At 36.6% G+C, this 26745-nt stretch overlaps 1 pseudogene; it reads left to right on the plus strand.

Annotated features, from left to right (window-relative positions):
• The first annotated feature begins 21603 nt into the window (after window positions 1-21603).
• On the plus strand, window positions 21604-23212 carry LOC106009193 (translationally-controlled tumor protein-like; annotated as a pseudogene).
• The last annotated feature ends 3533 nt before the right edge of the window (window positions 23213-26745 follow it).

Raw genomic sequence — 26745 nt, forward strand, 5'->3', positions numbered from 1 at the left:
ATTGTATAAGTAATGAACTGGAAACAACAAGAATGGAACAATAGCAACCAGCTTTATGTTCAAATATCTTTGTGGAAAAGTGAGTTAAAGAAAAGACCATTTCTTTACTGCAGGACTTTTCAGAACTAATGTGCACTTTGAATGTACAAAAAGAACTTATATATCCAGCTAGTTTGTCCATGTAAGCTCTTCTTTCCTTAGATCATTTCTTGTGACTAATGAAGCACAGAGCACACAGTGCTGCTCTCCAGCCACTAAAGTCTACCCCCAAATTAAGAGACCAGCAGTGTTGCCACATTGTAACCATTTATTAGGGCCCTAAATTATTTATACTGAATTGGTTTGCCATGATATATTGAATGGGCAGGGTTTCTGTCTCGTTGATAAAGCTCCTTACCGCTAGTCCGAGAGGATGGCAGGCACACCAGGAGCCTCGGAGACAAAATAAAGATTTATTGACACTGGCGGGCCAGCCAAGGGAGACTGGCCCCATCCAATGGTTGAACAAAGTAGATATACACTTTGGGAGGGGACGTTACAAATGAGGTACTCTCGGTGTACATTCATTGGTTATAGAATTTGATTATGCATTAACAGACAGAATCAAACAATGGCATTGGCTCACATATAATACTGGCAGCAGGTTCATTGGGTAATTTAAAATATGGGGGTTAATACCTTATTTGTATCTGGGCAGAAAGACAAAACTACTTTACAGACAAAGACATTCCTGAGAAGCAGAGGTTGGCTCTGGCAGGTTCAGGCATGTGAGGTGGGACAGGCCCGGACATTTTGAACAAAGAAAATCTTAAGTAGGAAATTTCCTGAAGTAAGTCTTGCTTAAACTATGGAGGCAAAAATTCCTCTTTCAATATAACATGAAGTATAGACCTATTAAAAAGTTTTTAATATGCTAATTTTTTAAAGATACTGTCAAGAATGCTGTACACCAAAGGGCTTTCTTTCAGAGAATTCATGGGAAAATTTTCTCAGTTCTCAGTCCCAAGAAATGTGCTTTATCTTACTCCTGTTGGTTTCTATCTTTTAGAAACAGTGAATCAGATCTTCCTCTAGCATTGACAGTTAAACTGACTAGAGCCAAGTTTGTGGCTTGCCTTTTGTAAACTTGGAGCATGGACTTCATATCATTCATTTGTAAAATAACTTCATTCCTGACTTTTCTCCCTGGTTTCCCAAAATGCCCTGAATTCCCTGAAACAGAGCAATTTTACTTTGATTATAGCTTAGTCATGTTGCATCGTAGTTGTCTTGGAAGGTGTTTTACATTCTTTCTTTGGAAAGAAAAAGGGGGAGAAAATGGAAGAGGTAGTAGGTGAAAGAGGAAAGGAAGGAAAAAGTTCTGTTTTATATGCAGAACAAGAAATAAGAATAAGGGAAATATAAAAAAAAAACGATGAAAGGGCAAAGCTACATCTCTGTTCTTTACAATCAGGAAAAACAAAGAACCAAAAATATGATACACTGCAGATATTGCAGATAGCTAAATTAGTTAGAAAATATTATAAAACAATTAGGAAGGCCTGGGCATTTGGAACCAAGACAACTGAGACACATTCATTGAAGGTCAGCTTTATAAAAAGAGAGAAACTACTACACCCACATGCTTCCCCTAGGGATGAATAGCAGTGACTGATATTCTAAATAGGTATCAATCATCTTGGGCGGGACCAAACCCTCCCTAGCCCATTCCTTCAGTGAAAATCCTTGTTCGTTCCTGTACCTTGCTCTCCCATTTAATCACCATTTAATTAATATTACCTAAGTGACTGTACTTGTAATCTTATTAGTTGATCATAGTTTTGTTCCACCTCGTGATTTCCCATTGGATCAATATTACCTAAGAGATGATACTTATAATCTTATTAGTGGACTTTAATTTTGTCTCACCTTGAACTCACCTCTTGATTTTGCTCAATAAAACTTTTGAGAAGCAGGGTGGGTGGACAACCCACTTTCTGGGTGTGTCTGCTCCTGTTCCTCTCAGGCAGGAGATATCTTTCCCTCAATAAATATTCCTTACTCTTAACCTCTGTTGTTCCTAGAATTCACTGTTTGATTTTAGAGAACTCAAATTTGAGTTTCAGATATCTAGCAGATTGGGAGTTATAATATTTTTTCCCTTGTTTGGATTATCTTGCTTATTTTAATTACTTGGTGCCCTATATCACAAAAGTGGTAGGGGTGGTGGGAGTGGAAAGGGAAAAGAAAGGAGGGAAAGAAAAAATTATGAGAAAAGAAAAAAAATGGAAACAAAGTCTTTGTAAATAGGGAAGGGTGGAGGGGGTGAAGGAAGCACAGGGAATGAGGAAAAAAATAAGATCCAAGATACATCATGTATGTGAGACCAAAGTGACTCCATTTTGCTAAAATGCACTAGTCCCTATTGTCCTCTCAAATTAATGGTTAAAATGTGTTTGCTCTGGGACAGAAGATACAATCTGTAACTAACCAAAGTTCCTAAGTTAATTACTCAGCCATCTGTTTGCCCAGGAAATGAACGTTCCTGGCCCACTATCTGTAGAACAATCTGTCAATGTGCTGACTGTCAGTACAAGGTGGTCGTGACCATTAGTCAGTGTGTCTGCTGACCATCAGTACGTGACAGTCGACCACTAACCTTTGTCCCTCTTTTCCCTCGTAAAACCTACATGTAGCCACCCCTCAACCCCCGATGTACCTAGCCAATCAAAAATGTACACTTCATGCTTGCTAAATGCTGACCAATCATGTAACTGCTAAATGGAAAATCTCCAAACCTTGCTGTAACCTCTATAAAAACCCTGCCAATTTGAAATTCGGGGCTCTCAATCCTGATCCACTGCGCCGGTGATGGTTATGAGCCCCTGCTCGAGCTTGAATAAACGACCCTCGTGTGTTTGCATCGGGAACGGCTTCCTGGTGGTCATTGGGACTTCGCAACCTGGGCACAACAATGTACAACAGGTACAAGCACCCAATGATAAATGTAAATGTATTGTTTACCTAAAATGTACCAATAAAAGAATTTAAGAAAAAAATAATGTTTTGTGTGAATCATACCTAGCTAAAATAGAATTTGGATTAACTCTCATGTGCACTTTGTAAATTCATAATTCTCCTGTCATTGATACAGGAGGAATAGATGTAACTCCCAAACCTGCTATATATCCAAAGTGTGAATTCATGTTCTCTAAAAACAAAGAATAAATTTAGGAACAACAGAGGTTAAGAGTAGGAAAAATTTATTGAGAGAAAGATAGTTTCTGTCTAAGAGAGACAGAAGGGGGGCAGATTGGGAAAGTGGGTTGCCTGCTTACCAAACTTCTCAAAGGTGTTTTAGGGGATAAAGCCATCAGGTGAGTTCAAGATGAGACAAAACTATAGTCAACTGGGCTGGGGACTTAGCTCAGTGGTTCTGCTGCCTGCCTCGAAAACGCAAGGTCCCAAGTTGATCCCCGGTACCAAACCAAACAAAAACTATAGTCAACTCATAAGACTGCAAGTACAGTTGCTTAGGTAATACTGATCCAATGAGAAATCACAAGGTGGACAAAACTATGAACAACCAATAAGATTATGACAAGAATAGTTGCTTAGATAATATTGATTAAATGGGGATCCAATGGGGAAACAAGTCACTTAACAAGCGTACAAGGAATAAGCAAGGATTTTCGGTTGGTAAGGGGTGGGTCAGGGATCTTTCTTGGAAGATCTTGGTTCCCCACCCAGGTGATTGATAACTATTTAGAATATCAATCACTGCTATTCATCCTGCCTGAGTGTGGTAGTTTCTCTCCTTTTACAATGCTGACCTTCAGAGAATATGTCTTGATTGTCCTTCTGGTTGGCTCCTCCTGGGCTGGCCCTGTCTAAGTGCCTACAAGATATCTAATTAATTTACCTATCTACAATATTATGTCATTTCTCAGCATCATGATGATCCCCTACATGGAAACATTACTTCTTTAAATGCCTTGAGTTTCACTGGACTTTGCTTCTATATTGAGCTGAGATAGACACATATAAATTTGGAAAAAATGTAATCACACAAATAGGAAACTAGAAGGCCTATGTAGACAAATATAAATCTTAATGCTAGAATGGATCTAAAAGCTTATCTAACCCAAACTCCATAAACTTTCTTCCTTTTTTTTCTTTTTTTGGTACTGGGGATTGAACTCGGGACCTTGCACTTGCAAGGCAAGCGCTGGAACCACTGAGCTAAATCCCTGGTCCTCCATAAACTTTCTATGAAGAAACCTGTCTCCAGTAAAGTAACTTAGTATTTACTAAGTTCATGAACTGTAGATCAAAGCAATGTAAATAAACAGTTAAGTAAAACAATATTCACAAAACCATAGAGTGTAAAAAATAGGATGAGATGAAAATTTTCCAATGGAGCCCTCAGGAGTACCCTACGGGAACCCTACGGACTTTCTCTAGCCTCACTGCTAATCAGGATCTCTCTCCCTCTTTACACTGAGTTCCTGAGACTCACTCACCAGCAGTAGCAGTGCAGATAACCCTTCATTCCTCTTCAGGATGCTGCATGTCACTCTCCTGCACTGGCTTGACCCACACTGTCCATCTTTGTATATCTTTGTCCTTTCTTCTTTGTATCTTTGCTGCCTAACTCATTCTTCAAGGTTTCTCCTCATCCTTGTTTAATGCTAAAAGTCTGGCCTACATTGCCTCCAAGATCAGCCTTCACCATCCCTGTGGTTCCCATAGCTCAACTTTACATAACTACATAGTGCTTTATGTTTTCCAGGTTAGATTGCCTGAATTAGAATCCTACTTGCATCCCTTATTGTTCTCTATAACTTTGGTCAAATCACTTAATCCCCCAGTGCCTTAATTTTTGCAATTTCTGTGAAATAGGAATAAAAATATACTAGCTCCAAAAGGATATTGTTTTATATTTAAAGAGATTATATATGTAAAGTTCTTATAAATCTGCCTGGCACAGTAAACACTCAGTTCATGCACGTTGGCTACTACTACTATGATTATCTCTAACATCGATCTTTCAGCAATATTTTGATCTCCTTCAGACTAGAGAGAATAATTTATTCATCTCTGTTCTCCAGTTTCTAGCATGGTAACTGGCACATAGGTGTTTTGTAAATAAATGGATGGATAAATAAAGGCTATATGGTGCGTGTGTGTGTGTGTGTGTGTGTGTGTGTGTGTGCAAAAAAGAGAGAGGGAGAAGGAGAGAAAGGTTTACAGAGGTGAAATGATGGTAAAATGATGCAGTGAGATAGGTCAATTAAATTTGAGACAGGCAGTTCTGGCTTTATACCTTAATGTGAAAGATTTCTATCAGATATTCTCCTTTATGCACCTAAATCCATGACTGTTACCAATTATCAAGTCTAATAAAACAAGAAAGAGATTTTGAACTATTTTACCCATTACATCTTGCCCAGAATCTCTTTTTTCTTGTTATTAAAATTATGATATAATAGTAACAGTATAAAATATTAACATTATTTAAATACAACTTTAATATTAATTTAATTAAACATTCATACTAAATATTAAACAGCAGCTCAGAGAGGATGTGTTTCAAGTGGAACTCATCCCAAAATCTAGTGAGAAATGGTTGACCCTCTCTATAACATTCGTGTTTATATAAAATCTTTCCTATCTCTTCCCCTATGACAGATCTGAGAGGATATCTATTAGCAAGAATGAAGGAATGAATTTTGAGTTGCAGATATCACTGTCTGTTCCTGTGACAGCACAGACAATGAGAGTAATCTGTTCTGTGTGTTTCATTCTCACATAAAAGGAAAAAAAGAGTTTTTATATTCCACTGGAACCCCTAACATTGTCTTTTGTCCTTTTCTAGCTATTGTTTGGTTTGTACATAACGCAGCCTGCAGCCTTTGTAACCAGATATGGAAAATGTAGTGATCATGAAGATTAACAATTGTGTAGAGACTGGAGTCTGCCAACACTAACAAAGAACAAAAGACAACAGATCTATTATGATTTCCCATTTGGGGAACACAATACAAAATGGTAATTTACTACAATCTATTCCTTACTAAGCTTAGGATTTAAAGTAAAAACAAAAACAAAAAACTATATGTCTCTGTTTATGTCCCCATTTTATCGGACAAAGAAGAATTTTACTTGTAGAGTGGAGCCTATGTGATACACACAAGTTACAGGTGATGGATCTCCAGTTTGGTAATCCCTAATCTTGTGTGTCCTTCTGCTCCCTACCACCCTGCTCTTCGGGTTAGTTGGTAGTTAAATGTTCACTTGGTGGAGATGAGCAACAGGAACCTTATATATCCAAGCCCCAGATGACCTTAGAATCCAGTTGGAGATTTGACGAGATTTGCTAGAGATCTAGCCTTAAACCTATTATAGTGCCTTTGAGCCCCAAAGAGAAGTTTAAAGCCATATCCAGAGAACTGGTAGAGCCTGACTTTTGATGAGCACAAATTGGCTTCGTGGAAGTTCAGAAATGGCTCATTTGATTCTATGGTTCCTGGCCAGGTACACCTGCCAAGGGGCTTCCCAATTTTCCTCTCAGTTCTTTCTCTATCTCACATCATCAGCATCTTTCCCTCCATTCTCACAACTACTATTAGAGCATTCATGGTCCTTCCCAATAATTACTTTAACATACCTGTGCACTTACTGTGTGAATGAGACCCAGAAATTACTATTAGTTTATTTCTCTTCAAACTGGAGTTAACTCCCTCAAAGAAGTGATCCCCAGATTAAAATATATGACATAATCGCAATAAAAATGTTAAACCTAACACTTAATAAATATTCAGTCACATAATAGAAATATAATATTCCTAATACATATATTTTACATGCTTGATTTCATAAGAAGAATGCAACCTTTAGCTTTTTTAGATTGCCAAAAAAGACAGTGATTTTTTTTTGTTGTTGCTGACACAAACAGCATCTATTTTTTTCCCAAACAAAAGTTGAATCATGCTGGAGTAGCTCAGGAGCATAAAAAAAGCACATGACCCAGTAATTGTGTGGTAAGGAGGCATTTGAATAATGACTTCTGGTCATTTAAAAAAACTGTAATCATAGTGTTTAAATGTTTACAGAGCAATTATACAGAGGCTACTTGCTGAAAAGGACATTTTTCCTGAGAATATTGCAAAGGCCTTTTATAATATTTCTATTAGTGAGAATTATGTCAAGAAAATGTTAAAAGTTTTCATGATTTCAGAGTTCTGATTTGGGATTTAAATTTAAAGATTTCAGAGAATCAGAAATGAACCCCTGTTGGATGTCACTGGAGACCAAGCAGTGAGTTCTCATTGGATGACCCAGATTTGCTCAAAGATTCTCTTGCAAACCACTGTACACTCTTGGGAGAAGGCAGAGTGATTAAGTGGTTCACAAACTGAAATTTTAAATTCTCCACTTATCTAATAGTAGATTTTCTGACAGAGTATTACCAGTGGCTTAGCCATTCTGAAATTTATTTTCAAACTCAAATGAACGCTACATGTATTTCTGAGTGATGTAGGAGAATTTAGCCAGTGATGCTTTAGGAGTTTTTGAGACATTTAATTGGTCCTTTTTCTTAATCTGAATATGTGGATTAGATTAACTAGAATAAAGATAAGATTTATTTATTATTTCTACTTGTAGCCAAAATTGAAGATTTAGAATCAGTTTTCTGGGCAAAAAAAGTTCGTTAGGTTTTAACAAATTCAAGGCTGTTTTTTTCTCCCATGTGTTTTAGGGTGAAATTTAGCTTTTCTTGGATATCTTGTAATAGTACATATGGCAAGCTTCTCATATTCACAGGTGAGCCTGGTCTTTCACTGTTTGGACTATTGACTTTAATTAGTGCCTATGACTCAGCAGCTCTCCCTTCACTTAATCTGTATACTAAAATAGTGTGTTCCCCATTCTCCTTCCTTCATGGAGGAAGAGAGCATTTTTTTAACCTTGAAATCAAAATGAGTTGCAGGTCAAGAGTTCTATGCCAACAGAACTAACCAGGGAACAGCCAAAAGAATGGAGCTAAGAAAATGGTTCATTCATTTTTGTTTTAATATACAGTCACTAGCAGGTGTGCCTGTTGAGAACATCTACATGGAAGAGAGAATTAAATCACTCCTGCCAACAAAATTATTTATGAGGATAAATAGAGGACAAAATCAGTATGTGTTAGGAAGAAAGTTAGCATCTGAGAGAAGTAAGCCCCGGTAGTGTGCCTGAAAAGTTATAAATGTTTAATATTACCAGGAACACCAGCTACCTCTCTGGCAGGTGATTCCCTCAGGTTTCACCTGTTGATGTGCCCTGAGGTAACTTTGTGTTTCTTTACATTAAGGATTGGACACTACATGTTGTTTCAAATGCTGCAGTCTATATATCAAGTACATTTCAAACTATGATTTATGTGAAAAGTGCCATACACTTTTCTTTTATGTCCAGATTTAAATATATAATACAATCATTGAAAATACCCTTTGGCTATATACAGTATATTTGACAAGTCTGTACATGTCTTGTAATAGTCTTTGAAAGTGAAGAAAACTGTGAAAGTATACCACAATTATACATTTCAAGAATAAACATGCTGATAAAGGTATTCTACAAGAACTTTGGTGAAACATATTCTTTAACCTCAGGATAGTGGAGAGAACTCCTAGTCATAGGCAATGTGACACGCTTTCTAGAATTCAAGGAGTTAAGTACCAAAAGTCCAAAGATTGTCAGACATAGATCTACTTTAAATGGGAAGAATGACTCAAGAGGACAGAGAAGCCAAGAAATTGTTTTGCACTTAACACCTTTATCCAAGAAGAAAGAACTCTTTGATGTGGTTACAAAAGGAGCTTGACAGATTTCAAAAAGTTTGTTAAAAATAGAAAAAAAAAATCAATATACCAAAGTAGTTGAAAGTGCAGATTCTAAAATAAGATTGCTTATATTTCACCAGCTCTTTCACATACTAGGTGCTTGACTTTGTCAAATTAGCTACTTTCCTACCTATAAAATGGGTTAATAATACTTACCTTCCAGGGTAATGAAAGTATCAAATAAGTTAAGGTATATAAAATGATCAATAAATGTTAGCTTAAACATGATGCATAGTTACAGTGGACAATGCATGAAAATCAGCTGCTGTAAGAATAGTATACCTAAGGTTAAGAACCAAAAATTGGAAAAAACATTAAGAACAAAAATATAGGGGCTAGGGATTTAGCTCAGTGGTTCCGCCACCTGCTTGGCAAGCACAAGGACCCGAGTTTGATCGTCGGCACCAAAAATATATATATATATATACATAATTTTTGAAGTAAGTACAGAAAATTGTTAGAGAGCAACTCTTTTATTCTAAATGATCTTAGGTTTCCTGAATAAATTCTCTCCGAGGATACAGTGAGAAATTGCTGCAGAATCATTGGGCTGTTGCCAAGCTCTTTAAGGAAATGTTAATGTCATAAAAGTTACAGAAAAGAGAAAGGTTGTTGTTGTTCTGTATTTGAGAAAGAAGAAGGTAAATACTTAAACCATACCCTGGTGACTGTGAAATCAGTTTCTCACATAAAACCGGTGTATAAATATTATGTTTAGAATGTTTAGAGAGTAAAGGATCATTAATGTTAATAGGAAGTTAACTAAGAAAGCTTGTTTCCATTTTTGATGGAGGTCTTAGCAAGGTGTCTGGAAAGTATACTGTTACAAACGTGATAATACAGGGTCAGGGATTTAGCTCAGTGGGATTTAGCTCAGTGGCACTGCGCCTGCCTTGCAAACACAAGGTCCTGAGTTCGATCCCTGGTACAACACACCCCTCCCCAACCCCATGATAATACAAAGAAAACTGGTTAATGAACTAATGTAAATTTCAGTGAGCTTTTATAATAGTATAGTAATAATGTTTTATCCAAAGCACTCTGTGTGCATAAAACATTTGGTGAGTGACTTTAAAGAGGACATAAATACTGTATTTAGCAAATTTATTGAGCAAGTAATCACTGTGATGGCATTAATGCAGAAAGAAAGAAAGTATGTTGGAAAAGGTAACTTTTAGGTTATGATACACAGTTCTAACAAGACAATTTAATGAGATAAATATCTATAAATAAATAAATAAATGTAAGCAAATTACAAAATATATTTCATACCATATGGTTATATAATTTATAAATAATATTCAAATGTTATACATTGATAAAATAATATATAAATAACAAATTTTATAATAAAGCATACTTAAAATTTAAATACATAAATATACAATCTCTCCATAATAATCACAGGTTCAGAATACATGGTAAGGTTTAAGCAATTTTCATGTGAAAATCAATTTGATTTTATACTTGCCACCAAAACTTAGTGAATATGAATAATGTGATGAGTCTGGGTCAATAATTAATAGTTAAGATGCACACATGAAATTTTAGAGTCCAGAACAAGGAAATTGATTTTTTATTTTCACAATCTAGAAGACTACTGGATTAATATGCACATTTCTAAGAGATACTTTTACAGAGATGTTTGGCAAACTTTAGTAGTAAGAAGACAAAAAAAAAAAAAAAAAAACTCAAAAAGTAGACTGGTATGAAATACAAATATTTTTTAGGAAAAAAATATATGTTTGAGAGACTTTCTTAAAGACCATAGATTCATAAATACAAAGGATTGGATAAATTCCTTTACAGTAATACCTAGGTTCATGAATGGTTCTTTTCACAAACAATTCAGTTTGCTAACAGAAGCATTGGGCAAAATTTTGCTTCTATTCATGAACTCCACATTAGATGAGGAACAAGACCATGGCCATCTTCCTGCATGAGCGGCCATCCTTCCCAGAATTGTGGAACGAATTAAATTCGTGAGCCGAGGTATTTATAAACAAGAGTAAATTTTATAAATTCAGTTTTATAAAATGGAATGGGAACATTAAATATAAACTTCTACATTCTACTTATACATTCTACAGCTCTATCTAAAAAGACTGGGGAAAAAGAAGATAAGAAAGTTAATGTAAGAAACACACTGTGTCTGACACCTAAAATCCACTCAATGCACAGTGGCTACAGTTGCTTTTGTTGTGGTGGTTATTTTTCCACTTAGATGTTACTTCTCAGACCCTTCTCATTAAGTAATCTACTGATTAGGGAACAAATGTGAAATGAATTTCAGGCTTCTTCAATTAACTATTTTATACATATATAGAACTATATAGTAAAAAAGTAGATGAATGAAATTACTTAGCCAGTAAGAATAACATTTATTACTATAGAAATCACATGATTTTCCTAGTGATATTCTGCCCATGAGACACTGGACTTTATTCACTTATCCACTATAGACTCTAGCTGAGAAGAAACAATTTATTTTCTTTAAATAGGACAAGCTGTTCTCATTTTCATTATTTCTGTCTCCTTGAATTTACCACTGGGAGCTACTTTAGAAACTTTAAAGTGATATTTCTTTATTGAACTAAGTCCTTGACAAACAAGCACAAAGCAAATTTGGCAAGATTTTGTCACCTAGTAACGTGACTCTAGTGGATACATATTTCTGATAGAACCCATAATTCAACCATTCTACAATTAGCTTAACTTTCCTGTAATAATTGCCTGTATTACAGTGGTTCTTGAGTCATTAAATCTCAAGAAGATTCATTTGGTCATGTTTTCTTATAGTATTCAAGGCTACACAGGACTTTTTCTACAGATAAAAAAGTGAACTACACATTCATGATAATACTTAATCATTAAAGTTCATAGTAAGACTAATTATAACTACACAATATAGAAACTTACTAAGACATTATCTTTCAGTAGTATAATTTATCATCATTATTATTGCCATCATCATCATCATGATCATTGCCATTACCATCATTATTAAAAGAAAGAAAAATAACAATAGAAAGAACTAGAAATTTACCATCATTAATACTAATTCTAACTTTGTATTAATTCTGTGAAAATCTGTGGGGTTATGGTATTGAAAGCACACATCTGCTCTTCCTCATTTTGTCCTTTTACTCCTTTATCTCTACAAGCTTCCTCCTCTTATTTTCTCCCTTTCAATTTATTCATTCATGTTTTTCTTTTCTGTTGTTCTTTCTCTCCACCTTTCCTAATGGAAAACCAAAGAAAAGCCATAGTTCATAGCTGAAATATCTACTCACAGTACAGATATTCCTCGTTTAATGACCTGTTTAATTACTCTTCAGACTTTGGACATTCTTCTTAGACTTACAACTAGTCTCTTTTTTTGGTAGAGTTCTGTCCATCTTGTTCATACAGCCTCAGTGTCTTCTTTGTGTACACTTTCTTTAAACAGTTCTGTAATTTTGCTGATTGTACTGTACAGCACAGTACTGTAGTTTTATATTGTTATAAATTACAGTACTACATCTAAGAGTTGTGCAAATAAAAGCAAAGTTATCAAGTTGGAGGTTCTTTTGACCATTTCTTTGTTCCGAATACAGTAGTCCCTGATTTATACAGGAGTTCTGTTCTGGGAGAATGTTGCTGATTCGGATTTGTTCCTATGTCTGACAAAGTGAGTATTGCACAGTACACTTGTGAAGGTCACAACTCAAATGTTTGTAAGTCAGAGACTTACTGCATTGTAACATAATACTATATACAGCTCCTCATTTAGCAACCAATTCCTTTAACCACCTAGTTGTAGGAATGGAACTAGATTGTCAAAGAAGGAATGTCTATATAACAGAATATATGGTTACTTTTTGTCCGCAGTTCCTGCCACTGAGCTCCTAGTGCCGTTGGCATTGCTGAAGGTGAGGAGTGTCGTGGTTATTCATGAGGAGCCTCGTACAATCACACCTGAGTTTATAATGAGGCAACACTAGGTGGGGCCCCTGGTAGCCTCTGGATGGGGCTGGATGCCTAAAGATAAATTGATCAGAGAACTAGAACTTTTTCAGCCCACTCACTGATGACGAGGGAAAGGGAGAATGCTGGAGATGGAGCTCCATAAAAACTTTTAAACAATGGCGTTCAGAGAGGTTCCAGGCTGGAAACATACTCCAGTTCTGGGAAGGAGGTGCACCTGGGGAGGACGGGGAGCTCCACACCCAACCACCATACCTTGACCTACACTGTTCTACAGTTCAGTTGTATCCTTTGTAATAAACTGGTAATACATATAAAATTATTTCCTGAGGTCAGATAATGATTCTAACAAAGTATTGTTATAGATGGCGCATGAATCCACTCATTTAAATAGGCTTTGGAAGAAAAGTTTATTCCAGAGACTAAAATCAGGGACTAGAATCAGGGAGATTCTAGCAGCTACCTGGGAAAAGTGGAGTTTATTACATCTGTGTTAGGATGGGCTGACATTGGGAGAGAGAAATGGCAGCAGTCAGCTGAAAGAGATTTCATCCGTGGGTGGACAGGCTAACACCAGGAGAGAAATATTAGCAGTTAGCAGGGAAGGAAAATTACACTTATATAGATTTTGGGGCAGGGGCTATAATCATAGGGAATGTTTCTGACTTGGATGCCCGAGGATGGTCTGCTCAGGTGTGTACACAATCACTGGACTTCTCGGCATCAGGGGGATTGTACATTTTATTTTCAGTCCATTTGTTCTATTTACTGAGAAGCTGCTGTTGTTTGCTGAAAGCAGCCTGTTTGCTTTGTCCCGTTTGTTTAGGCCAGGCATGACAAGTATCAGATCAGAGGAGAGGGTCATAGGAACTCCCAATTTATGCACAATCTGTCAAAAATGTCATTGGACAGGGTCTGAGGAGGATCCCCAAAGTAAAGAAGGGACCTCTACTCACTTCACCAATGGGGCAGGATGCAGGTTTGCTGACATTCATCACAGAAAAAGAAGTATTAAGAGGTTTATTAGGCAGAATTTTTTTAATATATATATTTATTGGTTTTAGGTATAAACTACATTTACATTTATCATTGAGTGTTTGTACCAGAACATGATGTATCTTAGTTTTTATTTTTTCTCCCATTACCTGTGCACCCTTCACCCCCTCCACCCTTCCCTATTTACACAGAGTTTGATTTCATTTTTTTTTTCTCATAATTTTTTCTTTCCATTCTTCCCTTTCCCCTTTCCCTTCCACCATCCCCAAACCCTTGGATCTTTTCTTATTTCAAATTATCAATTATTCATTTTAATCATTTTCATCCTTATTTACACTTTCAATTTCTCACACTAGAGAAACTATTCGGTATTTACACATGTGTGTCCTATTTATTTCACTTAAGACTATGGCCTCAATATGCATCCATTTAGTTATAAATGTCTCTAGTTTCTCACTCTTTATGACTGAGTAGTACTCCATTTTATAAAAAAAACCCACGTCTTCTTTATCCAGTTTCCAGCTGATGGGCACTTGGACTGTTTCCAAGCTTTAGCTATTACAAACTGTGCCACTATAAACATAGGTGCACATATATCACTGTGATATGATTCTTTTAATTCTTTGGGGAAGATTCCCAGTAGGGGAATAGCTGGGTCAAATGGGACCTGTAGTCCTAGTTCTTTGAGGTATCTCCATACTGATTTCCACAATGGTTGCACCAGTCTGCACTCCCACCAACAATGGAGAAGGGTTGCTTTCTCCCCACACCCCACCAGCATTTGTTATTGGTTGATTTCTTGATAGCAGTTAGGCAGAATTTTTAAAGTACACATTCAAAGAGAATAGAGTATGGGCGAGAAAGAAACAGAGGAGGGAGAGAGGTGCATTGTGGCTTCAAGTTGGGTATATTTATGTGGTTTTGAGGTGAAATTCTATAGAAAGCGAGGTTCAAGGTTCAATTTATACACAGAAGATGATGGCTTTTCCTATAGCTGAAGGGTGGGTGATGGCCCATTTTACAGCAGAAAGGAGCTAGGCCTCCAGGTGGAAAGGTAATGCCCATTCTTCAGGTGAGAAGCATGACTTAGAGATAAAAAGCAAGAGCCCAGGCTTCTTGCATCTTCAAAAGCCTTAGTATCTTTTTTTTCTCTTTTGAATGAGTTTCCTGGAAGGAAAAATTTGAATAATTTTTATGTCCCGAAGCTGCAGTTTTTCTTAAAAGCACAATTTAAAATTTATTCTTTTCCCTGGCTCCCTTCTATCTATCTTTATTTCTTCTACCTTTTATTTCTTCAAGAAGTACAGAGGGCCTGGACTTGAGACTGGTGTCCAAGGGAGAGGCAGCCTGTGGGATCTGACTGTAACACCAAGTAGATTGGGTCAGGACTGAAATGAGCCAAATTGCTAGACACTCATCGGTGCTGGAGAATTGGAAGGTGGGATGATGTCAGAAAACACATGACAGATGCTTCTAAATTAACAACTGATTAAATAGCTGCTTGAAATAATTATGTTATTGCTTACTATAAAGTAAGCAAAGGCTATAATTGAATTTTGTATTCCAAAATACAAATTTTTGCTCACTTCAAAATGGCTTAAAAGTGAGACGGGGAGAAAATTCTGACATAATTTTCTTCCTTAAAAGCCACTGGATTTGTAAATGCCAAGCAATATGAAAACATATTATGCGAAGTCTATTATAACAGTTATTATTTTATTTATTTATTTATTTATTTTTTTTAGTACCGGGGTTTGAACTCAGGTCCTTGCACTTGCGAGGCAGGAGGTGGAACCACTGAGCTAAATCCCCGGCCCCATCAGTTATTATTTTATACACATTCAATATGTATTTATTATTACTTCAGCTGAAGGAATTTTTTCAAATTACCAAGCCCATCATTTTACTTGTGGGCAGCACCAGGTGGCAAAATATATGTCTTAGATAAAAATAAATTAATTATGTGCATTTGTTCAAATAATACAAAATAAAATTTGTAAAACACCTACAATAAGTTGATATTTTCATTATGGATGATTTTTTCACATACCAAAAGTATTTGCATTTTATTATTTCATAAAATAATTTGAAACATGTTTTCTTTTTTTTTAAACTGTATATCCTTATATTGATACATTTTAGGTATACAATATAATGACATTCATCATTGGAAATCTGCACCTTTACATAATCTCTCTTGGTTCTTACTTTTTCCCTCTTCCCCTATGCTCCCTTCAACCCCTCCATCCCTCCCAATTTACTAAGACTTTGTTTCCTTTTTTTCATTTTCTCATATTAATTCCATTCCCTTCTTTCCTTTCCCCTACCCCTCCCACTTCCTTCCCCTTTGGCCCTTTTCTTCCTATTTCACATTATCTATTACACCTTTTAGTCCTTATTTACACTTTCAGTTTGAAACATGTTTTCAATGGTTTAAAAAACAAATGTCTTTAATTACTAGCCAAATAATGGGCTAGATGTAAGATAATGAAGTAGTACTGTTGAAGACTCTGAAGTAATACATTTCCAACTAAACACATTCATAGTTACTTTATTAAAAAGAATATTGTGTAGGCATAAAGTAAAAGTTCAACAATATTATGAAAGATAAAATTCTACTTACAATAACAATGAGATAAAATCATGAGAAAAAGAAAATTGTAAAGCTCTATGAAGATTTCACTCTTAAATCATTACAAAAGTAAGAACTGTAAATAAATCTTAATCTCTTTTGAGCAGGTTTATTTTGCCTAATAAACATCTTGTAGAGGAATGTGTATAGTAACCCTGAAACTATTCTAAGTATTGTTGATAGACTGAGTAACTGAGAAAGGAGAAACAAAGAAGATCATCATATAATGAGAACAAAAACCACTGCTAAAAGAAATTAAAGAATGTTACATGGTATTCCAGCCAAAAATGCACAGCTCACAGCTGATCAAGAGGAAACATTTGAAAAATCCAAACGGCTACATCCACTAAAATAACTGGCCCAAATGCTTCACATATATTGACAGTGTATGTCTTAAATAAAGAACAAGACTAAAAGATTGTCCTGGATCAAAAGAACTAAATAATTATAGTTGCTAAATGATTGATCCTGGGCGGCATTCTGTCTGGGAGGAAATTGCTTTAACAAGTTTTACTAAATGAGGGGATGAAAGTGGAATGTAAAAAATAATTAAGAAAAAATAAATATTAAATTTTCTAAAATGAGTATTATATTGAAGTTGTGCCGTTATTATTGTTTTGAGAAAATGCATATTTAATAATTAACCCCATGGAGCTTGTGGTCAGGAGTCACCCCTTAACCATACTTGAGAAGAATTTGTATTTCTCAGACCAGCTGTCACCTTTGAAGAGCTGTGGCATAAAGGGAAATAATATATAAAATCTAATATTAAATCATTTTGAAAACCTGTGGGGGTGTGTAAGACAAAACAATAAAGCAAATGTGGTTAAATATGTTAAAATTAGTGAGTCTAGATAAAGCATATGTAGGTGTTCTTTGTTTAAATTTTGGAAGAAACTAAGATGGAAGAGCAGACAAAAGTAATCTGTAAGTCAACTTCTACCCATGGGCTTCCAGTTTGTGCCCTCTTATTTGTTTATTTATTTATTTATTTATTTATTTATTTATTTATTGGTACCGGGGATCAAACTCCAGTTCTTGCGCTTGCACAGCAGGTGGTGAAGCCACTGAGCTAAATCCCCTGCTATGGCCTCTAATTTAAAATATGACTTGAATAAAATAGGACTTGCCTTTCCTGAAACAAACACATAAATAAACCATCCCCACGCATTTGCAATGAAACCAGAGTCAATAAAAATAAAAACTCTTTTCATCTCAAGGCTGATTTTATGTGCTATTGCCTAGATATGATTCCTTTCTAATATTTTGAAAGAGGTTATAAAGAGGAAATTGGAAAACAATGCACTGTTGTAAGAAGTTCAGCTCTGAGTCCATGACTGGAGCGAGGACCTGTGCTCCATATGAGCCTCCTGTCCAGTTGCTTCCCTTTATTACACAGCAGGGGCATTGTTTCCTCTGGTGGTTTGAAGAGTAAGGAGTTATACCAGATCACTTTCGCAAATAATAAACTTCGCTCTTCAATGGCCCATGAGTGCTTATGATTTTTTCTAACATAGTGCCTCCTGTCGTTATGCTGTATGTTATACATCTTTTCATCATGCTTAGTTACCTGGGTTATTTTTCTCTCACTGCCATGAACACAGGACACATGTGCAATTGGCTGAAAGACTATTGTAAAAGGTGAAATGCCATTGGTGAAGAATAAATATGTGGCATCATAATAGAAATTTGATAGATTAGCCTGACCTAACTCCTTCATTTCGTCACCACTGTGTAAGCGTCTGGATTCTAGTGTTATCTTTAGAAAGACTGAATTAAATTACATCATCTCCAAGATCCTTGTAGATCTAATAACCTCCATTATCTAATTCAGAAGTAATATTTTTTCCACTTTCTACTTGAAGCTGGATAAGAGTAGTCATTTATAACACTAATCTCATATTTTTCAGAGTAATTTAATTTTACTTTTATTAATTATTTAACTGCAAAATTAAAATTTATATATCTGATGGTATACAAGATATTATTTTGTATATATATTGTGGAAATGGTAAGTCAGGCTAATTAACATAGCCATTACATCATATACTTACTTTTTATAAGAACATTTAAAGTCAACTCATTAATTTTCAAGTATTTTATACATATATATATATATATATATATATATATATTTCTCTTTTGTTTTTTGAGGCAGGGTCTCCCTTTGTAGTTCAGGCTGGCCCTGAACTCACTATGTAGCCCAGGCTGGCCTCAAACTCACAGCAATCCTTTTCCCTCAGCCTTCTGAGTGCTAGGATCACGGGCCTGAGCTACCACACCTGGCTCATATATAATATATTATTAACTGTAATCACCATATTGTGTAATAGATCTCCCGAACTTATTCCTTCTAAATGAAATTTTGTATCCATTGCAGTGGCCCCATGCTGTTGTTGTTGTTGTTATTATTATTATTATTATTATTATTATTATTAATTTTGGCTGGGATGGAACCCAGGGTGTCACACATGCTAGGCAAGCTTTCTACCACAGTCACATAGCCCCTGCCCTGTTATTTCACCTTTTTAGACTACATTCTCCATCAGGGAAACATCAAGCATAGATTCCCAATTAATATATATTAATTGGCATAAGATATCCATGCACTCTTCCACTAATAGCTACATTTTAAAAAGAACATTTAAAAATAGATATTTAAGAGGAAAGATACAAAAAAATAAACTCTAGCTGCGCCTGGTCGTGCATGTCTGTAATCCCAGCACTCGGGAAGATGACGCAGGAGGATTACTTCGGGTTCAAGTCCAGCCTGGGCTACATAGTGAGTTCAAGATTGGCCTGAACTACATAGCAAGACCCTGTTTCAAAAAAACAAAAAACAAAAACAAAAAAAACCCCAAAAGCAAAAAACTCCAAAAATCCCCTCCCCTCAACCTGTAAAGGGTCCCTAATACATTTTTCCTGCAGGCAATAAATCTCTATACCAAGGCAACTTGGTAGCCAACAGTCTAGGCCTTCTTGTGTCACTTGGGGCCAGTCACCTTCTGTTCACAGATGATCTTCCTGGCTTCCCTTGCCGCTGAGCGTCCTGTGCCCTCCACCGCCTGCCATCTGGATGGCTCACCACTCTCAGAACAACTCCTGCATGGTAAGCCTGCCTTGTTTTGCTCTTGTCTTCTTCTGTTTTTCTATTCAGGGGGAAACAAACACCCCACAGACGTTACCTGCTACCTCATCTTCCTTGACCCCAAGTCATCTCATTCGTGAAGCCTTCCTCCCAGTGCAGGTTATTTGTGCCTCTCTCCAAGGATGACGTGATCACAGTGCAGTACAGTTCACCAGGTTAAAATAGGGACATTGTGTTATGCACAGAAATTACATGAGCCTTTGAACTCCACAAAATTTTGGTTTGTGAAAACTAAAATTATCTTATTTTTGTCTTTCCTTGATTCCTAAGAACTTATACCTGGTAAGGACCCCATAAAAATTTACTGAATTTTATTTCAGTACCATGGAGGTGAATAATTCCTTTCCAAAACCAAGTTTTCTAGTAAAGTTCTGAAGGTAAGGCTGGTGATCCCCATAATGAAGATTACAAGTTAAACTAGTCCACAAGTACCTGATGTATATGAAAGACTATCAGTTAGGATTGAATCCTAATTTTTGCTTTCTTCTTTCAGTAGCATTTTCCAAAGTGTTATTCTAGTAATGCTATTCCCGTGAGATACTAAAATAAGTAAAATAAAATAGAAATAATGATTTCATCATTAAACACAGCTGCTTCATTTAATATTTAACTTGTTCAAACTAGTAATAACATATTTGAGGAATAAAGTTCTCCCATTAATCTGTTTTTCTCCGAACTGTTTTTAGCTCTCCTGAGTCATGGTTGGGGTGGCAGAGTCTCATGGCACCATGAGGAGCCAGATTTACCCAGGAAGGATGTGGGACATCAGCACTGTGGAGCTCCTGGCTCATGAAAACAGCTGTACTGCACTCAAGGCTTAAGAACCAAAGAGATCCCACAACCCAGGAGTCAGTGACTGACCTTGGAAAGGGACACATATTGAAAGGAGGCCTTGCTTTTGTGGTCAAGACTGCTGACCTTCTTATACATAAACATAAACACAAACACAGGGCACCCACTGCCCCCTGTTAACTGGCTACTAACCTTCTGGCAAAACAAGACTGATTTCATTCCAAGCAGTGGTAAGGCCTAAGCCAGAATTTTTTAGCCACCTGCCCACCAGTGATTTCTTTGAGATGCTAAAGAAAAGAGCAGTGAAATCTTTCTAAAGACACCTTAGGGTCCTGGGAAAAATTTACACCCCTGACATATTTGGCTACAAGGTCCTAGAGCCTCTTTTTTCTCCCGCGGCTTCATCTGTGTGTGTTATATGCTTTCAAAACCACTTGTGGGACACTGAATAACTTCTTAGACCCCTGAGCATCCATATAAGGTCTCCAAAGATATTTTGGAGAGAAGATATTGAGGTCCCCAAATCTATACTTCCCCAGAATTTAAGCAAAGCTTTTTAAAAAATATAAACAGAGCACTTTGAATTATATAGGAAGGGAGGGAGGGAGACAGAGGAGAAGGAGAAAGAAAGAGAGAAAGGGAGGGAAGGAAAGGGAGAGGGATGGAGGGAGAGAAAGAAACAGTAAAAGAGCAAGCCGGGGCCCCCAAATCTAGCAAAATGATTAGAAGTTATATGAACTCAATTAAATAGAATACTGGTAAGGAAGAATTATTTTTTAAATGTTAGCCTTTGGCCTCAAAATAGAATGGCAAATCTACAAAATCTTAAACTCATGCATGGTTCTGATTATTCCTCTTTTTTTGGAAGTAGACTTTTATAAGGACTAACTTTTAAGTAATGGTACTTTTAAAAAATTCAGTTGACAATACCCTTTTAAAGCAAAAGGAAGATTTCAGCCTAGTTTCAACAGAATCAGAGGTAGGGAGCTATTCAGGGAGAGAAAGAGTTCTAAAATAGATAACTGACTTCTGAACCTAAAATGGGGAAACTTGATATGTCATCCAATTTTTCTGTCCCACGCCTCCTCTGTGATGTGCTGAAGGCTTTATAAACACAAGGTTGGTGTGTGGTCAGCCAAGGGGTAAAGGGCAGGCCATTTCCTACCCTATTTTAGTTGGGAATTTGATTTAATCTCTTCTGCTGGCCCGACAGCTATTCCAGCTGAGAGCCGATGACAGCAACAGCTGGTTGCAGTGGAGAAACCGTGAGGAGGGACTGGTGTGGGAACCACGCAGGCTAAAGTGCACAGAGAAAGTTTAGCGAGCTTTTCCGCCCGCTCTGCCACCCCTCCACTCCACCCCACCCCCACCCCACCGCCGAGAGCCGCTCCGCTTCCTTGCACCGCGCTTGCTCTGAGCTCAGGGCTCCTGCTAAGCTAGCTCGGCCGTGTCTCCCTTCAGCCACCATCATGATTATCTATCGGGACCTCATCAGCCACGATGAGATGTTCTCCGACATTTACAAGATTCGGAAGATCGCGGGCGGGCTGTGCCTGGAGGTGGAGGGCAAGATGGTCAGTAGAACAGAAGGTAACACAGATGACTCGCTCACTGGTGGAAACGCCTCCGCTGAAGGCCGGGAGGGCGAAGGTAGCGAAAGCACAGGAGTCGCTGGTGTTGATATTGTCATGAACCATCACTTGCAGAAAACCAGCTTCACTAAAGAGGCCTACAAGAAGTCCATCAAAGATTATATGAAATCAATCAAAGGCAAACTCGAAGAAAAAGACCAGAAAGAGTAAAACCCTTTCTGACAGGGGCTGCAGAACAAATCAAGCACATCCTTGCTAATTTCAAAAACTATCAGTTCTTTATCGGTGCAAACATGGATCCAGATGGTGTGGTTGCTCTCCTGGACTACCGTGAGGATGGTGTGACCCCATTTATGATTTTCTTTAAGGATGGTTTAGAAATGGAAAAATGTTAATGGATTTGGTGGTTACCTTGGATCAATCACTTGTCATAACTGGCTGATGCTTGTCATCCACACAACACCGGGACTTTAGACAGACGGGACTGATGTCATCTTGAATGCTTCGTTTATTTTGACCCTGATTTATTTGGAGTGGAGGCATTGTGTTGGGGGGGGGGGCATGTCATGTAGGTTGTCTAGAAATAAAGTGCATTTAAACTCATTTGACAGAATGCCTCTTAGTTTAATACGTGTATAAACTAAATCCATCGTAGTGTTCGTGGAGAAGACAGAGGCTGGTCACAGACCACTGCTAGAAAGCGTAAGACTGCCTTCAGATAACTTCTGCAGTGGGAACTACTGGGACTGGAATATAAGACAAGAATCAGTTTTAATTCTGAGTTGCAGTGAAGGGGTAAAGACTATACTCATAGCATTGCCAACATTTGAAGTGGAGCCTAATACATTTCATCACCTACAGCGGAAGTAGTTAACCCTGGAAGAGATTACCAAAAGAATAAAAAGACTAACTCAGTTGGAAGCAAAAAACAACAAAAAGAAAGCTTAGTGAGCCACTGCAGAGCATAGTCTTCCTCGCAGCTTGCTTTTGTCTTAGCGAGGTCTCATTCTCAGGCATTTCTCCATGGCGCAGAGGGATTGATGCTCACTGAATTCACAGGACCACCTGATCTGCTGTCCCTCAACGAAGCACAGTGTGCAAATAACTCATTAGGCAGAGATAGCATTAAACACTCATTTTCCATGTCTCTGAACAATAATGGCTCACCTTTAAAACTGTCGGATTAAATGTACCTCGAATAAATTGTGGAACCTGTTATTAATTGTCAGCTAATTTCTGCATTTCTTTTAATGTTGCCTCTATCCTGACATAATAAGGTATTGTGCTTTACCCGCCTTTGGGTCAGATAGAGATTAATTTTCTAAATAGTTGCTAAGCACTGGCTACACATGGGCACTCTGTTGGCTCAGTTGTTTGAGGTCTGGTTGGCTCAAAACCAAATTACCTTCAAGAGAATTACACTGCCTATCTGTCTATCTATCTATCTATCTATCTATCTATCTATCTATCTATCATCTATGTATATCTATTTATCTATTAGACTGTAATTATATATAAATTGCAAAATATGTTTCAAATACTATGTATAGTACAAATACTATCTAAATACTATATATTATATACCATATACTATATACCATATATGTATGGGCCCACTCACCTCCTGAGAACATGACAGTTGTTTGGGAGCAATGACACAGAAAGGTTCTTTTTTATTTTTTTGGTACCGGGGATTGAACTTGGGACCTTGGGCTTGCAAGGCAGTTGGCAGAACCACTGAACTAAATCCCTGGCCCTGGAAAGCTTTTTTTAAGTGTAAATGTTTATATTAAGGCCACGAGGGGAAGATACAATAGAAAACAATACTTCATTCCCCTTACATTATCTGGATGTCAGAAGCCTGAAAATAGCATGACCATCTTTAAAAGAATTAGTGCCAGAAGAAATAGAGATATTTTAAAAAATCAGTATCTATTAGGGACATAAGACAAGGTTTACAGCTCAGAAATAGATTAATTATGAGCTCAGAAAAACCAGGCACTTGGCACTGAGATTCCACACACACACAAATCTCACTTGAGAACTCAGAAAAATACATTAGGAAAGTTGTAATTTGTTCTCCCCACGTGCTTTTGTGGGGATCCAGGAGGGAAACAGGTCTCAACACAGACTTGTGAGACCACATCACGGTTCCTCCTGCAGACCTCAGGCTACATCACAGATTGCTCACAAGGCTACGACACCTTCTGGACAGGCGGAGCAGACAGTGCAGGGTTTCTCAGGACACAACGTTTTCAATGTATTAACTAGCATACAGGCTAATATGAGAAAGACATACATCTTCAGATCATAAGTGCTTTTAGTATGAGAGCTGATCAAATAGTCTTGTTCGCCTTTAAATTTATATATGTGGTAATAAAGTCAAATGAATACTAGCTCTAAGAGTGTGCACAATCAAATAAATGCATCACAATTTACAAAAATAAGTCCTGCAAAGTTTGGACTACACAGATATATAGGTTGTTACTAAAATAGCATAAAGAAAAAGTTAAGTTAAAACAAGTAAATAAAGATATGAATTATTTTAGAATAGCTATAAAGTTTATTTCAGTCTATCCACCACCTAAAATACATTACCAGGGTGTTAAATAGGGTAAAGAAAATGAAGCAAATTTTCAGAATTAACTATCTAAATTGTAATTTTATTTAAAATTTTTCTCATATTAGAAATTTCTTTGATAAAAAAAACTACTATACCAAAAGATCTACATTGATGCAATAATATAGTTTAATAGGTGCAAAAATAGGTTAAATTTTATTCTACTGTGGACATTAAACATATAACTTATTGTCTATTGATTATACATCAGTAAATCTGCAGATATATATGTAGGTGCGTATAAAGTCATACTAATACAATGAGACAACAGAATGGACACATAACACTGAAGGGATAGCACTTCAGGAAAGATTAGTTTAGTGCTTCAATCAAGTCCTTAAATCATTCTAATATCTTTTCAGAAGTAGAACATATTGAAGAAACTTTGATGAAAGGGTAATAATGCTAAATGATCAGTTGATCAGTCAAATTAGGTAATCCTACTAAATGATTAGTCAAATACTAAATTGATCACTTATCAAGTTGGTGAGTATAGACAGAAAATTATAGCTGCAAATGCTATATATCCAGGAAACTGTAAAATTGGTTTCTTGCTACATTTAGGTGAAAAATACCAGACAGAAGTCAAAGCCTGTGGATTATGAGATAATCTTGTCACTAAAAACAGATATAACATATAGTGAGCACTTTATTTAAATCTTTCCATACTTACTCCCAGCTTCCAAATATATTGGCCATCTTACAGTTGTGGGAAGAAAAATTCTTCTTAAATTTTTCTGAATTGTTGACTTCTTGATTTTTTGGTGGAAAGATCAGGTAAATTCTTAACCTTCCTCTCTTCTGAATTAATTTCCCCAAGTTCTTTTAGATAGACTCAGGAAGAACTGGCCAGGAAAAAGAATACATAAATTAGTTGTTATTCTAACAGGAAAAGACATTAGTTTAAAAATAATTGCTATTGCCGGTCTTCTCTATCCTTTTGAATTTCTGAACATTGTAAACCAAACACCGGATAACCCAGTGTCACTAAGGGGGAGTATACATGTAAACAGTTAATAAATCTCTTGTTTGAAGTTTGAGGCTGAACAGGAAACAAAAATAAAATAGGAAAAAATGAGAATATGGGGGCGGGGAAACACTTGTTTCTGATTTTATACCCACCCACACACAAATATATACATTGTATATAAATAAAAATAATGTATAGCATATGATTTAAAATACAAAAAGAAATCGCAGATGACAATGTATATTTTATTCTAAAAAGTTTGCAAACTTTTAAGGCCACACTTTGTCAAACTCCATGTGAGGACACATTGAGGCCCCATTTGCTGAGGGGAGCTCAGGGAAAGCTGAGGAGTAGATCTCTGTGGCAATGCCAGGACTTAGAGGCTTTCAGTGGGGAGTACTGGCATTTGGGCAGATTTAGGGCTGTGATTATGGGCAGGGTGGGTCTTTCAGGAGGCAATAATTTCAGATTGGTCCTTCCTTGATAGTCAGAGTCCCAGAGGTTAAATATAATACAATACCAACTTTGAGTCTATAAAACTGGTAGGGAGGCCAGCGATGGTGGCACATGCCTGTAATTCCAGCACTCAGGAAGCTGATGCAGGAGGATTACTGTAAATTCAGCACACCCTGAGTTACATAGTGAGCTCAAGGCCAGCCTAGACTACAAAGTGAGACCTTGTTTCAAATAACCAAAAAAAAGAAAACTAGTTGGGAGTACAAATGATTTTATTAAAAAATATCAAATCATTCAGTCCTTGCATATGTAAAGATGAAGAAATTCTATATTATATTTATAATAATAGTCTACAGTACTGTAAACCTATGACAGAATTATATGATTAAAACAATTGAGAAATTTTTTTTTTTTTTTTTTTGGTACTGGGGATTGAACTTGGGTCCTTGTGCTTGTGCACCAGGCAGTGAAACCACTGAGCTAAATCCCCGGCCCAACAATTGAGAAATATTATGGCTTCTTGTTTTCATAAAACGATCTCTCTTCCACCCATCACCACCAAGTAATACTTTTCATTGAGTAAAATGTCCGAGCAAGATGTGAAAATGATGCTTATATAATGTTTTAAAATGATTTTCAATAATGGTGCCTCTTAGCAGAAAAATATAGCAGTCGTGCTCTTTGAAGAATTAGTTTTTAACTT

Source organism: Heterocephalus glaber, unplaced genomic scaffold, assembly GCF_053883595.1.
Source record: "Heterocephalus glaber isolate CG9 unplaced genomic scaffold, H.glaber_assembly_v1.0 deba00001553, whole genome shotgun sequence".
Taxonomy (NCBI): Eukaryota; Metazoa; Chordata; class Mammalia; order Rodentia; family Bathyergidae; genus Heterocephalus; species Heterocephalus glaber.